Genomic DNA, 13,993 nt, shown 5'->3' on the forward strand with positions numbered 1-13,993 from the left:
CTTTCATGTGGCACTAAAGGGTGCCTAGCCTTGTATTTAGCTCCAAAAAAAAAAATTAAAATAAATGACGTGGGGTCCCAGTCATTCAGGCCAGTCAGGGTAAAGCAGACAGCTGTAGCCTGCAAACCACAGCTGACAGCTTCATCTTGTCTGGTGATCAATTTGGAGGGCTCCCCAAGCTGTTTTTTTTTTTTTTATTTATAAATAATTAAAAAAAAAACAAAACGTGGGGTCCCCCCAAATTAGATCACTAGCCAAGGTGAAGCTGACAGCTGGGGTCTGGTATTCTCAGGATGGGAAGAGCCATGGTTATTGGACTCTTCCCAGCCTAAAAATAGCAGGCCGCAGCCGCCCCAGAAGTGGCGCATCCATTAAATGCGCCAATCCTGGCGCTTCGCCCCAACTCATCCCGTTGCCCTGGTGCGGTGGCAAACGAGGTAATATATGGGGTTGATACCAGATGTGTAATGTCACCTGGCATCAAGCCCAGCAATTAGTGATGTCACAGTGTCTATTTGATACCAGACATAACTAATTGACAGTAATAGCAAAAAAAATTGACAACAAAAAAAAATTTATTTGAAAAAACACTCCCCAAAAACATATCCTCTTTCACCAATTTATTGAAAAGAAAAGAAAAAAAATTGGGTCCGCAGTATCCATTTTTGACATCCCACGTCGCCTCTGGACCTTCTAGAATACGGGGGAACGCTCAGGGAACGTGTCCCCCATTTTCTAGTAGTGCAGACCCTCCATTTGAGGAGAGTGGGTGCAAAGAATCTGCACCCACTCTCCCCGGGTCACAGCTGCACAGTGCCGTGCAGCAGCAGCCAGCGCAGCTCACACTGAACACAGGAAGCTGTCAGCTGCTCGGCACATGTGACCGGCGCGCACTGTGAAGGAGGGGGCCGCGGGGGATCAGCGCTGTGACAGGTACGGGGGTTACCGGAGGACACCGTGCGGGAATAGGGGGTGACCTGGCACGGCCTGGGGAGCAGTTTTCTGTCGCATGTGTTATTGCACATGCGACAGAAACAGAGGAGTAGGGCGGCCGGTGCGCTGCTGTGTGCGTGGCCATGTTGGATTTTTGGGAGGGGGGGTCGGGGGTAGAGGCAGGCACTTTGGCGACACTGGGGGTTTTCCGGAACTTTGCCAGGAAGTGAGGTCAACAAGAAACCTCTTGACCTCACTTCCAGGTAAAATGCCTGCGTTCTGTATGCCGATAAAACATGCATACCGCAACAAAAATGCAGCGAACTGCGGTGTAGCTGCGTTCTGACCCACATCATTGATTTTAATGGGGGGAGAACGCAGCTACAACGCACAAAAGAAGTGAAATGCTGCTTCTTTTTCCGCAACGATTTTTGGCATCCAGAACGCTGCGTTTAGATACGCAGCGTGTGCATTGATTTTTCGGCTGTCTCATAGACTTTGCTGAGGAAGCTGAACGCATGCTATTTGGCACTGAAACGCTGCAGTTCTAAATGCAGCGTTTCCGCGGGAAAAAACGCAACGTGTGCACATAGCCTGACTCGTACCTGAGAAAACAAGTGTCTTTGAAATAAAATTATTTTCTATACTCACCTGTCTCCAGCGCTACTGTGTTTAGCACTACTGTCACTGTCACTGGCTTCCGAGCCTGCTCATTATGCTCCTGCATATTCACTGCACCGCGGACCCGAAAGCAGCAGCAGTGCCAGAGACAGCAGTGGTGGGGACAGGTGAGTATAGCTGTCCATGTGCTGTGCAAATGTCACACGGAGAGCACACTGACAGTACACACGGACACAGGCACACACATACGCACCTCCACCACGGACCATGCAAAACATGTGTGTTTTGCACGGACATGTAAAAGAGGCCTAATTTAGCTGAGAGGGGCTCAGAAAAAGAACGATAAGAGCTACAAACCCATTGGTAAACCAGAACAAGCATAATAACAAATTCCCAGATTATTCATTCTGAAGCCAGCAATACATAGTGTAAAATAGAGGGTATAGAAGTCAAACGGTGCAACATTTTTAATGAAAACGAATAGCAAAAACCGTTTTTAGCCCCATTTAAGTAAAAAAAAAAATGACCTCAAAGGTAGACAACCCCTGTAAGTAGAAATAAGTTTACTTCAGGGACATATTTTTATTTCCATTGTAGATGAATAAAATGATTTATTACAAATTGAAGGGATCATATATTTAGAAATACTGAATAGCGCTAAGCTGCTTACACAGAATTACATTCATACAAGAGGACTATGAGACATTAATCCTGTACACATTCACCATAATGTAATTAATACCATGCTTTAGGAGAGACTTACAATAATGTACAAGAATATAAAGGTCCTGGAAATAAACTTGTTTCAGAATTGTTCACTCCAAAATCACTGGCATAATAAAAAGAAAGGGGCGTGGCCTGGCAATGGAGGAGTGAGGACGCTGTGTGATCTCTCTCCCATGCTTGGACTGGCTTTAGGCTCCATTCTGCATACCCACCCAACATTGCAGCCACAAATGCCGGCCAAAAAGAAGGGGACCGGCGGGGGGATGATGGTGGACTCACCGGTGCCTCCCTCAGAAAGCATTACCAGGTTCCTTAGGAGCTCTACCAGACAGGGCCTGGCACAGATGGAGCTCAACATGGCGACCGCTGAAGAATCTGCAGGGCCTTCCCTGCACCTTAGTTTCCAGACAGAACGTGCCCAGGAGACACCGCTGGGAGACGGGAGTTCCCAGGAACAGAGTGGAGTGAACTGGGAGGTTGGAGTGCACACGAGACAGCAACATCAGGGTGCCCCCTCCTTACCTGAAATGGCGGCAGGCACATGTGGAGAGCGTGCTCCTCACCACAGCACAGAGATAAAAGGCGTCGCAGACACAGAGGTTGGTAACTCAGAAAAGCAGGCAGAGGGTGAAAGGCATCAGGTTACCTCGCAGCTGCAGCAGGGATTTCTGAACGCTGCAACCCCCGTAGATATCTCTGTGAACAGGCGGGACATTCAAATCCCCACCTCCACTGACATTCCACTCTCACATGCCGCTGTATGTGCACTCCCTAGCTACCTGAACGCTGCTGAGCACTATGTGGAAGCTAAAGCTGGGACTCCTACACCTGATCCTGATCATCCCTCAATGTCTCAAAGTAAAGAGCACTACACACAATCAGAGATGGGGTCCCCCTCAGTCCATAGGTCGCTGTCACCCATACAAAGCAGTGCCCTGACAGTGGAGACTCCCTCCTCCCCAGAAAAAGGCTCGGTCCCTGCTGTGTTCAGACCATCACAGTCTGGTCAGGGGGATAGGAGTATAGAGGAAGGAATGCAAGAGGACTGTGTGTGGGATGACCTCAAAGCCAGAATAAGGACTATTCCTACCAGAGAGGAAATGGAAAACTACATCTACAGATTAGAGGCCTCTTACAGAGCAGAATCGGCTTCCATCAGGGGAGAGGTACAGCAACTGTCGGAGCGGGTGACGGCGACCGAATCCTGCACTACCTCTATCTCACTACAGCTAAATACACAGGCACAGGCACTATCTACCCAAGCTCGACAGATAGAACATCTGACAGATTTGCTTGATGACCTCGAGAACAGAGGGAGGCGGAATAACATTAGAATACGGGGTATCCCAGAAACCCTCGTCCCCCAAGATCTAGATGAGTCAATGCGACATCTCTTTAATTCAATATTGGGCCTTCCACAGGACTCCCATTTGGAATTAGATAGGGCACACAGATCTCTGGGCCCTAAACTGGATGAAGGATCTAGTCCACGGGACATTATCTATAAAGTCCATAAATACAAGATAAAGGAAGAACTCTTGAGAAAGGCATGACAGAAGGACCCCATCTTATTCAAGAACACGTCGATCCAATTGCTGCAGGACTTGTCTCAGCACACATTACAAAAACGCAGGGTTCTAAGGCCCCTATTGGATGCCCTGAGACAGAGGAACATCCTTTACTCATGGGGATTCCCATTTAAATTGCAAGTCCGACAAGGTGGTTCTTCACATATGCTGCAGTCTCCGAAAGACATACCGGCTTTCTGCGTGGCCCTTGGGATTCCTGTAGTGCACATCACTGCTTCCGATTGGCCACACGTTCATGGGATACCGGAGGTAGTGGCGAAGACTCCTCGGTCGCAGCGGGTCCGTAAGAGGGATCGGGGCCCACGGCGACGGAGTGGAGCAAAGTCCGGAGCACCACCAGCAAGTGGAGACTGAGAGTCCCTGGACTATCTTAAATAGGATACATTGATATGTGAAGAGAGGTGATGGTTATGCCATACAGGGTTCACTGGTTTATGCAGGCATTTTCACGCACCAATATTTCTAATGTCAGCATTGATAATTCTGGTTTCATATCTTCATAGAGTTTATTGTGTTTAGGATTGTTGGGTTGGGTGCATTAAAGTCTACATATTCAGTTAAGTTGGGCCTGGGGCCGGTCCGGCGGGGAACACGCCTCCGTTGAAAGTTCACGTTCCCTTGGGGCTCTACACGCTGCAGGCAGGTGTAGTATATACTGGCCCCCAATTGTAAACTGTTAATTGTTACTCACTCTAAGAGTATTTCGTATAGATAGGTTATTTGTATAACTAATTCTTTGTCTGGTACTGTGATTTTTCGACTCTTCTATCTTATTCTTTTCTCTCCTTTATTCCTGAAGTAACCCTTTCTTAACCTCCCCCCTTCCCCACCCCTTTTTTTTCTCTTCTTTCTTCCTCTTTTTCCCTCTTTCTCTTCTTTCTGTTCTTTTCTGCCGTCTATACTAAAGTTTCGTTCTCACGTCATCTAGCTGTCTTAAAACTCACTTTCTTCCCTCTGACTCTGCGTGAGATCCCCAACTTCCCTAGTGTTTTTTGTTTTTTGGGTTTTTTTTCTCTCCCTGACAGAGGTGTTGTACTGAACCAAGATGCCACAACTTAAATTGAGCTCACTGAATGTCCGAGGTTTTAACACCCCTCAGAAGAGGTCGCACATATTATATGAGATGCATAAACAAAGAACTCAGATTATAATCTTACAAGAAACCCACTTTAAAACCGGACATGTACCCGACATTCGTAATAGATACTATACACACTGATTCCACACTGATCTAAGGGAGTCTCAATAGTTCTACACAAAAACCTGATACATTCAGTGATAGATTCCAAATTAGACGAGGCAGGTAGATATGTGATACTAAAAATTAAGATATGCTCAACAGTGTATACGATCGCAGGCTTGTATGGCCCTAATTGTAATCAGACTAACGCTTGTCGCTCTTTCCTAAAGGTTCTGTCAGATTTTGCGGAGGGGGAAGTGTTGGTGGGCGGCGACTTCAATCTTACACTAAATCCGGTGATGGACATGTCGACTGGGAGGAGTGCCATACTTCTGAGACGCCTGATGGCCCTGAAGCGTGAGTTGCATAACCTTCATCTGGTGGACGTATGGAGAATTAAGCATCCCCAGAAAAGGGACTATACATTTTTCTCCATCCCACATCAGACATATAGTCGAATCGACTTTTTTTTGGTCAGCCAGCGGGTCCTTGCGTGGCACCCGACCCCTACCATTGGGAATGTGGTCTGGTCTGATCATGCCCCGGTCTTTCTAGATGTCTCTCCCCCAGACTACTCAAACTGAACGTGGACGTGGAGATTGAACGACTCCCTGTTGAGAGATGAGGGGTGCATCTAGGAGGTAAAAGAGTTTATGGAATTTTTTGTGTCCTCACATGCAGCTGACTCTACGCCCTTGCCTCTTCAATGGGAGGCTTTTAAATGCGTTATCCGAGGAATTCTAATTAAGCATGGGGCACGGATTAAAAAGGAAAAAACAGCGGAAATTGCTCTGCTCCTTAAGGAAATTTCCATGTTGGAAACCTCTCATAAATCCAACCCCTCCCCAGAAACGTTGGCTAAGCTCTTTACAACCAGGGAAGCTCTGCGGAATTTGCTGGACAGCAGACTACTAAAGTTCAAAACCCAATTTAAAAGGGTGTTGTATAGACACTCTGACAAATGTGGCCGTCCGCTCTCACGCCTTCTTCACCCTCAGGATCAGGCTTTATATATCCCTAAACTGAAGTCCCAGAAGAATACCGATACATACGACCCCACTAAAATTCTAGGTATTTTCAAGGAGTATTACGCAGATCTATATAATATACAAGGGAAATACTCCAATATGGCTCCACAGGACCTCCAAAAACGCATAGATGACTACATCGATGAAACCCCTCTTCCAGTGTTAGACATGGGGACCATAATTATTAGTTATACATTGTGTGTAACTGCCAAGCCTGTGGCCTCAGTAAATGTAGCTGCTATATTTAGTTGCTTTATACTGAATAAAAGTTGATAAAAGTATATTTAGATTTGTGGGTGTAACGTGAAAAAGAGCATAAATATTTTTTCAAACAACTGTATATTTTTTGAGATTTAGATACAGAATCCATAATCAAAGAGTCAAAGCTTCATGTAAAAATTAAAGGGAACCTGTTGTATCCAAATATCTTTATTGGGTAAAAGGAACAGGTTATGTCCCCAAATGCTATTAACGTGTAGATGTGGGGTTAATTGCGTTTTCTAGCAGCTGAGCCTCTGCACGGAGAGGCAGCTATTGGGAGGAAATGAACTTAATTCCTCCTAGGAGGCTCCAACTTTCAGTCATATAGGAGTGTACGGCGCAGCTACAGTCACCCCTCAGTGCATAGATTGGCAACTGAAAGCACACCCTCGCACATTGACTGACAGCAGTCTCTGTGGTGATATATCAGTGCAGAGACGGCTGTTAAAGTGCCGTGGAGTTCTTACAGTCACCATTCTCTATGTACTGAGTGGTGACAGTAGCCACGCTTCTGTGATTGTAAACTGTCCTTTTACCCACCTTCGCGAATCCATCACGGAGTCTCAGCAGCAGCTCCAGCAGTCTGTCATTGACGGCAGTGCTGAACAGGTTGACAACACTGCCCAGCATCATCATTGGCAGTGACGCGTGTACCTGTGTCCGTTGCACCGCCTCAGAACGTCGGGCAAAAGGGGTCAGTGCACATGACCAGAAGTCCCCAGCACTTCAGGTCATGCGCACTACATTAATTTGGAGTCTGGACCTGTACACCTGGCTTCATAGAGCGCATGACCGTAAGTCCAGGAATCATGCGCACTGAGCAAAAATCCAGTGTCGGGCACGAGTTCAACAGGTGAGTACGACCATGACTCTGACGCTGTGCATTCATTAGCATGTTAGCACGAACACAGTGGTGTGTTTACGTGCTAAGGGGGCCGACTAGCCAAGAGAACTAACACCCTTGTGACTAGTCCCGGCGCTCATTAGCATATTATAAACGATCTTTAGAATTACTTTTTCTAAAGATCCATTTATCTATGCTGCTATAGGCTAGAATGGTTAGGTAGGAATTACCAATATGCACCCAGAATTGCTTGTGATTCTGTTTGCATATTGCACCTGACAGGTTCCCTTTAACCCCTTCACCCCTGGCGATTTCCCGTTGTTTTTTTCGCTCCCCTTCTTCTGAGAACTGTAATTTTTTATTTTTCTGTCAATCTTGCCATATAAATGCTTTTTTTGCAGGACGAGTTCTACTTTTAAATGAAACCATAAGTTTTACCATCTAGTTTACTGGAAAACTGCAAAAAAATTCTAATTGCAAAAAAATTGCATAAAAAGTGCGATTGCATGATAGTTTTTGGAATAATTTATTCGCAGTGTTCACTATATGGTAAGACTGATGAGTCGGTGTGATGCCTCAGGTCGGTACGAGTTTGTAGATACCAAACATGTATAGGTTTACTTTTATCTAAGGGGTTAAAAAAAAATAAAATCTGAAGTTTGCCCAAAACAAAAGTCACTTTTTGCGCCATTTTCCGTGATCCGTAGCAGTCAATTTTCAGTGGCTGAGTGACGGCTTATTTTTTGCGTCTCGAGCTGATGTTTTTAACGATATGATTTTTGTGCAGAAGCACCGTTTTGATAGTTATTGCATTTTGTGCAAAATTCACGACGACCAAAAAACGTAATTTTGGTGTTTGGAATTTTTTTGCTGCTACGCCGTTTACCGACCAGATTAATTGATTTTATATTAGTTAGATGACAGGTTTGGGGAAGATGAAATAGCAGAAGCAATAGGGGACTCCCCAAATGGGAAAAGTCCGGGTCCAGGCGGATTTTCACCTGCCTTCTATAAATTATTCAAAAGCCAAATTACCCCTTTTATGACGAAAGTCTATAATTCGGTATCGGACACATCCCCTTTTGCTCCTCAATCACTGGAAGCCCACATTGCAGTACTGCCAAAACCCGGGAAAGATCAGTCGGTGGTTTCTAACTACCGTCCGATCTCTCTAATAAACATAGACGTAAAAATCTTTGCTAAACTTCTGGCAAATAGACTAGCCCCCCTTTTACCGTCCTTAATCCACACGGACCAGGTTGGGTTTGTACAGGGAAGGGAGGCCCGAGACAATGTAAATAAGACGATACATTTAATTGCAAGAGCCACGTCTCAATCGCTACCCTTGGGGCTCTTGTCAATAGACGCAGAAAAGGCGTTTGACCGTGTGCATTGGGGGTTCATGAGATCAGCACTAAGTCAGATAGGGTTAGGCCCGAATTTTCTTGGCAAGGTCATGGCACTGTACTCCAGACCATCAGCTCGGGTCAGGGCTAACGGTGCCCTGTCTGGCCCGGTAGCAATCAAAAATGGCACCCGACAGGGTTGCCCCCTATTTCCCCTTGTTGATGTCATAGTAATGGAGCACCTTGCGGTGGCAATTAGGGGGATCCCCAATGTACATGGTCTGAGCCTTGGGCACAAGGAATATAAAACAGCTATGTACGCGGATGACCTTCTGCTGTACAGCTCCCAACCTTTGGTCTCATTCCCCTCGTTAATAAAAGAATTCGAACGCTTTAGTAACTTGAGTAATTTCAAAATAAACTACTCCAAAACGGAGGCATTAAATATATCCCTGAACTCGGCTGAGGTTACAATCCTAAAAAGTAAATTCCCCTTTCGATGGCAAAACACATCAACCAAGTATCTCAGAGTTTCGGTCCCTTCCAAGTTAAGCCTGCTGTACTCTTTGAATTACCAGAACATCTTAAATAAAACTCTCAAAGACCTGAAGACCTATAATAGGAAACCTCTCTCGTGGTTTGGTCAGATAAATTCTTTTAAAATGGACATCCTCCCGAGGTTCCTTTATATTTTTCAGACAGTCCCCATAAATCCTCCTTTGGTCTTCTTTAAGACCCTGAGGTCCGCACTGATCCGTTTTTGTTTGGAAAGGAGGTAAGCCTCGGATTAGCTACAAGACACTGGTCCGATCTAAGCAGAGGGGAGGAGCTGGGTTGCCGGACTTACAGGCCTATCATAGAGCTTCCCTGGTTGCCCGCTTGATTGATTGGCGATATCACAAAGAGACCAAACAGTGGGTGGACTTGGAACAAACTTTTTCCCAGGTCCCTCTTAGAGGACTCCCATGGATTCAGAAAGAGGACATGGAGGCGGTAAAGAAACAGATAGACCCAAATGGGATTCTGTTCAGGGCGACTTTGGAAGCTTGGGAGGACATAAAATGCAAGGGCAGCCTGTCGGGTAGTCCCACCCCATTGGCTCCCCTGTTCGATAATCCAGGCTTCCCTCCGGGATGCAACGCAGACAGGTTTCTCGGATGGGAGAGGGGGTTGGACATCAGATTGGGGCAGATCTTACAGGGTAAACACCTGCCTCCTTTCGCAGAAATACAGGCCACATTCCCAGACCTTCACTTGAACTGGTTTGAATATGTGCAGCTACACTCTTTTGTGCAGTCATGGCTCGGGGGGGGGACTTCCCCCAGATCCGACTACGTCCACGCCATTTGAACGTTTATTTTTCAGTCTTCGCCGCCCACACACTCGATCTCACTCATATATCATTTGATTATTGAGGCCCGCGGTTCAGAGGACCCTGGGTATATCCGAATGTGGGAAACCGAACTTGGTCTCAGTTTTGAAAAGCGGAAGGCCTTCCTGTTCTCTCACAAAATTTCAGTAGCTTGTAGTGCTCAGGAAAAGAGCTACAAGCTGTTAGCGAGATGGTACCAGTGTTCTACCACATTACACAGAGTCTTTCCATCAGTCTCGGAATGCTGTTGGCGATGCGGAATGGACAAAGGCACGCTGACCCATATTTGGTGGGCATGTCAGAAATTGTCAAGCTTCTGGTCTTAGGTGTTTCAAGTGTATAATCAATATAATCAATGTATACCCCTCAATTAAAATAGCACTTCTGTCAATTCTACCCGGCTCGGTAAGGCAGCAAAAGAGAATCCTTCTATGATTTTGCTTCATAGCAGCCTGAGCGGTCATTCCTAGACACTGGAGAGCCACAGAGGCCCCCACTGTCGGGGAATGGCAGACGGAGCTGTCACATATTTGTCACATGGAGGAACTTTCAGCAATGCTGATGAGAAGTAACGAAAAAATGTTTAAGGTCTGGCAACCCTGGGTGTTGTTCAAGGAGTCCTCGGACTTCCAAGCCTTGTTTCGGTAACAGCACATACCCATACACTCTCCTTACCTTCCCCTCCAACCCTTTGTCCAATACCTCTTGGTCTCTTATTTTCCTCTGTCCTTCTTGTTACATCTCGTGGCTCTCCTGAGGCAAGGACTGAGGCAGTCTCCCATTCCTTGCCTGCCACGAGCACTCCTGCTCAGCAGCGCCAAAGGTCTGCCAGACTGCGCAGTGTGCAGGAGATACCTTCTCAGAGAGGCAGCAGAAGGGTGACACCTAGTGGTTCTCCTGTTACAAGGAGTGAAGCGGTCTCCCATTCCTGGCCTGCCGCAGACCCTCCTGCTCAGCGGCCCCGAAGGTCTGCGAGGCTGCGCAATGTGCAGAGGTTTACTGCTCAGGGAAGCAGTGAGACTCCCGTTGTCTCTGCACATTGTGAGACCGAGGATCCCGCCTCTATTTCCCAGAGGCAGGAGGGTGAGCATGTGCAATGCGTGGTGGGTCCTGATTCGCTCACTGACGTCACACGGCTTGATGACAAGGCTGGTGACGTGGTGAATCCTGACTGGCCAGGCTGGGACGTCGTGGACCCTGATTGGGTCAAGTCCGTCATCTCCGCCTCGCGCCCGCCCTCGGGTGGAGCTGCACCTCCTTAAAAGCTCCCCCTGCCATCATGGCGGCGCGCGACCGTCCTTCTATGTTTGGATGTCTGGCAGCGTGCTGCCACGCCACTGCTCAGGCATTACTCTCTCTTGTGGGCTTGGCCCTTGCTGCTTAGGCAGTACCTCGTTTGCAGGCCGTGTTCCTGCCTTGCTGCTCCGGCAGTATCCCCTTCAACAGGCCGTGTTCCTGTCCCAGGTGAGCTCCTCAAGTCTCCACCGGACTCACCTGGTTATTGAAAGCACACGTGCGTGGGCACCTCTGTGCTACCCTCGTGCCATATTCTCGTGACTTCCACTGGCACACGTGGGCACCTCTGTGCTTCCCCGTGCAACAGGTACACCGAGCCGTGAGATCCGTGCCATACAACCCTCACGGGTTAGGGCAGATCGGTGTACATAGATCGTCTGTGACATTCCAGACGATCGCTAGCAGCAACCCGCTCACTCTTCACCCACCATAGCGGCGGTCCCTTACACCGCACAGTGGACCTTGACCGGCGGAAGCTGTCCATTTCCCATCTTGGCACGCTTCCCCGGGTCCCCCTCGTAACACTTCTCCCCCCCTCTTTTCTTCTGTTTTTATTACTCTTGGAATACTTATTTTTCTTTGTTGTTTGAAGTCTAGTTAGCCATATCTTGAGGAGATTCAGGTTAGGTTGGAAAATATCAAACCGACCCAGAGGCTTCCTTTAAGTAATATGTGGTTTTGCGATATGATATCGAGATAAACCGTTGCGACCGGCATATTCAGTCATTGGGTCGATAATATAAGGAGGATGTGGCTAATGTATTATTCAGTTTTTTATTCATACTCTTTGTTGCTTTCTTTATGTAATCATATTTTGATGAAAAAATTTCAATAAAAACAGATTTATCATAATAAAAAGAAAAACATTCTACAATAGGCAGAAATAAAACAATACTCACACTGTAAGGAAACTGTAAAAAACTGCATCTGAATGTACGGTACGCCCCCTCATCAACAGTGAACAACTGTATTGGACCCGAAGTATTCATCTGCCGCGTTAAAGTCACATTTACACTTGCCGATTGTTATCTTGATATGCTAATTTCTGAGGAATCATAACAACAGTTAATTATTGTTGAAACAAGATCAATGAAAATTTGATTAGAATGGCTGATCATCAGCTATAATGCCATAAAAGTAATTATTTGTGGGTTTACTCAAATGGGATATGTATTTATCAATGCATATTTTCCACAGCTGGGTTTTATATATAGATATGCATACATATACAGAATGTCACAAAAGTGAGTACACCCCTCATGTTTTATGTAAATATTTTATTACATCTTTTCATGAAATACTGTCAGTGCACAGCTTGTATAACAGTGTAAATTTGGTGTGACCGCTAAATAACAACTAAAGGGAGTACACCCCTAAGTGAAAATGGTGAAATTGTGTCCAATTAGCCATTTGCCCTCCCACATGTCATGTGACTCAGTAGTCTCACAAGGTCTCCGGTGTGAATGGGGAGCAGATGTGTTAGATTTGATGTTAGATTTGGTGTTATTGCTCACACACTCTCTCATACTGGTCACTGGAGGTTCGACATGGCACAGAACTGTCTGAGGATCTGATGAAAAAAATAGTTGCTTTACATAAAGATGGCCTAGGTCAGTCATGGCGAGCCTTTCACAGGCCGAGCGCCCAAACTGTAGCCTTAAAACCAATTTTTTTCCGAAGTGCCAACCAATCCTATTTTGTAAATAATTGATTGTAACCTTACCTTTGCAGTCTTCTCTTCTCCTCAGCAGGGGGCATCACGCTCATGCATGCTTATACAAACATTGAAGCTGAGCCTCGCCCACTACCCTTCCAGACACAGCAGTTGAATTGATCTTTGTGGAAAAAATAGCAGCATCTTAAGGTACCATCACACTAAGCAACATCGCTAGCAACATCGCTGCTGAGGCACAACTTGCTAGCGATGTTGCTTAGTGTGACATCCAGCAACAACCTGGCCCCTGCTGTGAGGTCGTTGGTTGTTGCTGAATGTCCTGGACCATTTTTTAGTTGTTGCTCTCCCGCTGTGAAGCACACATCGCTGTGTGTGACAGCGAGAGAGCAACAACTGAATGTGCAGGCAGCAGGAGTCGGCTTCTGCGGACGCTGGTAACCACGGTAAACATCGGGTAACCAAGAAGCCCTTACCTTGGTTACCCGATATTTACCTTTGTTACCAGCGTCCGCCGCTCTCAGCTGTCAGTGCCGGCTCCCTGCTCTCTGCACACGTAGCCGGAGTACACATCGGGTAATTAACCCGATGTGTACTGTGGCTAGGAGTGCAGGGAACAGGGAGCCGGCACTGGCAGTGTGAGAGCGGCGGACGCTGGTAACGAAGGTAAATATCGGGTAACCAAGGTAAGGGCTTCTTGGTTACCCGATGTTTACCGTGGTTACCAGCGTCCGCAGAAGCCGGCTCCCTGCTGCCTGCACATGTAGCAGAGTACACATCGGGTAATTAACCCGATGTGTACTGTGGCTAGGTGTGCAGGGAGCCAGCACTAAGCGGTGAGAGCTGGTAACCAAGGTAAATATCGGGTTGGTTACCCGATATTTACCTTAGTTAACAAGCGCAAAATGCTTCCACGTGTAGCGACGCTCCAGCGATCCCTGCCAGGTCAGGTTGCTGGTGGGATCGCTGGAGTGTCGCTTAGTGTGACATCTCACCAGCGGCCTCCTAGCAACTTACCAGCGATCCCTATCAGGTTGTATCGTTGTTGGGATCGCTGGTAAGTTGTTTAGTGTGACTGGGCCTTTAGACAGACAAAGATTTTAGCATGGAATGCAATCAGATTTC

General features: G+C 46.8%; 1 protein-coding gene across 3 annotated transcripts in view; it reads left to right on the forward strand.

Annotated features, from left to right (window-relative positions):
* HECW2 (HECT, C2 and WW domain containing E3 ubiquitin protein ligase 2) overlaps positions 1-13,993 on the forward strand; it is a 453,200-nt gene that overhangs the window by 129,372 nt on the left and 309,835 nt on the right. The window lies entirely within an intron of this gene.

This window comes from Anomaloglossus baeobatrachus, chromosome 7 (assembly GCF_048569485.1).
Source record: "Anomaloglossus baeobatrachus isolate aAnoBae1 chromosome 7, aAnoBae1.hap1, whole genome shotgun sequence".
NCBI lineage: Eukaryota > Metazoa > Chordata > Amphibia > Anura > Aromobatidae > Anomaloglossus > Anomaloglossus baeobatrachus.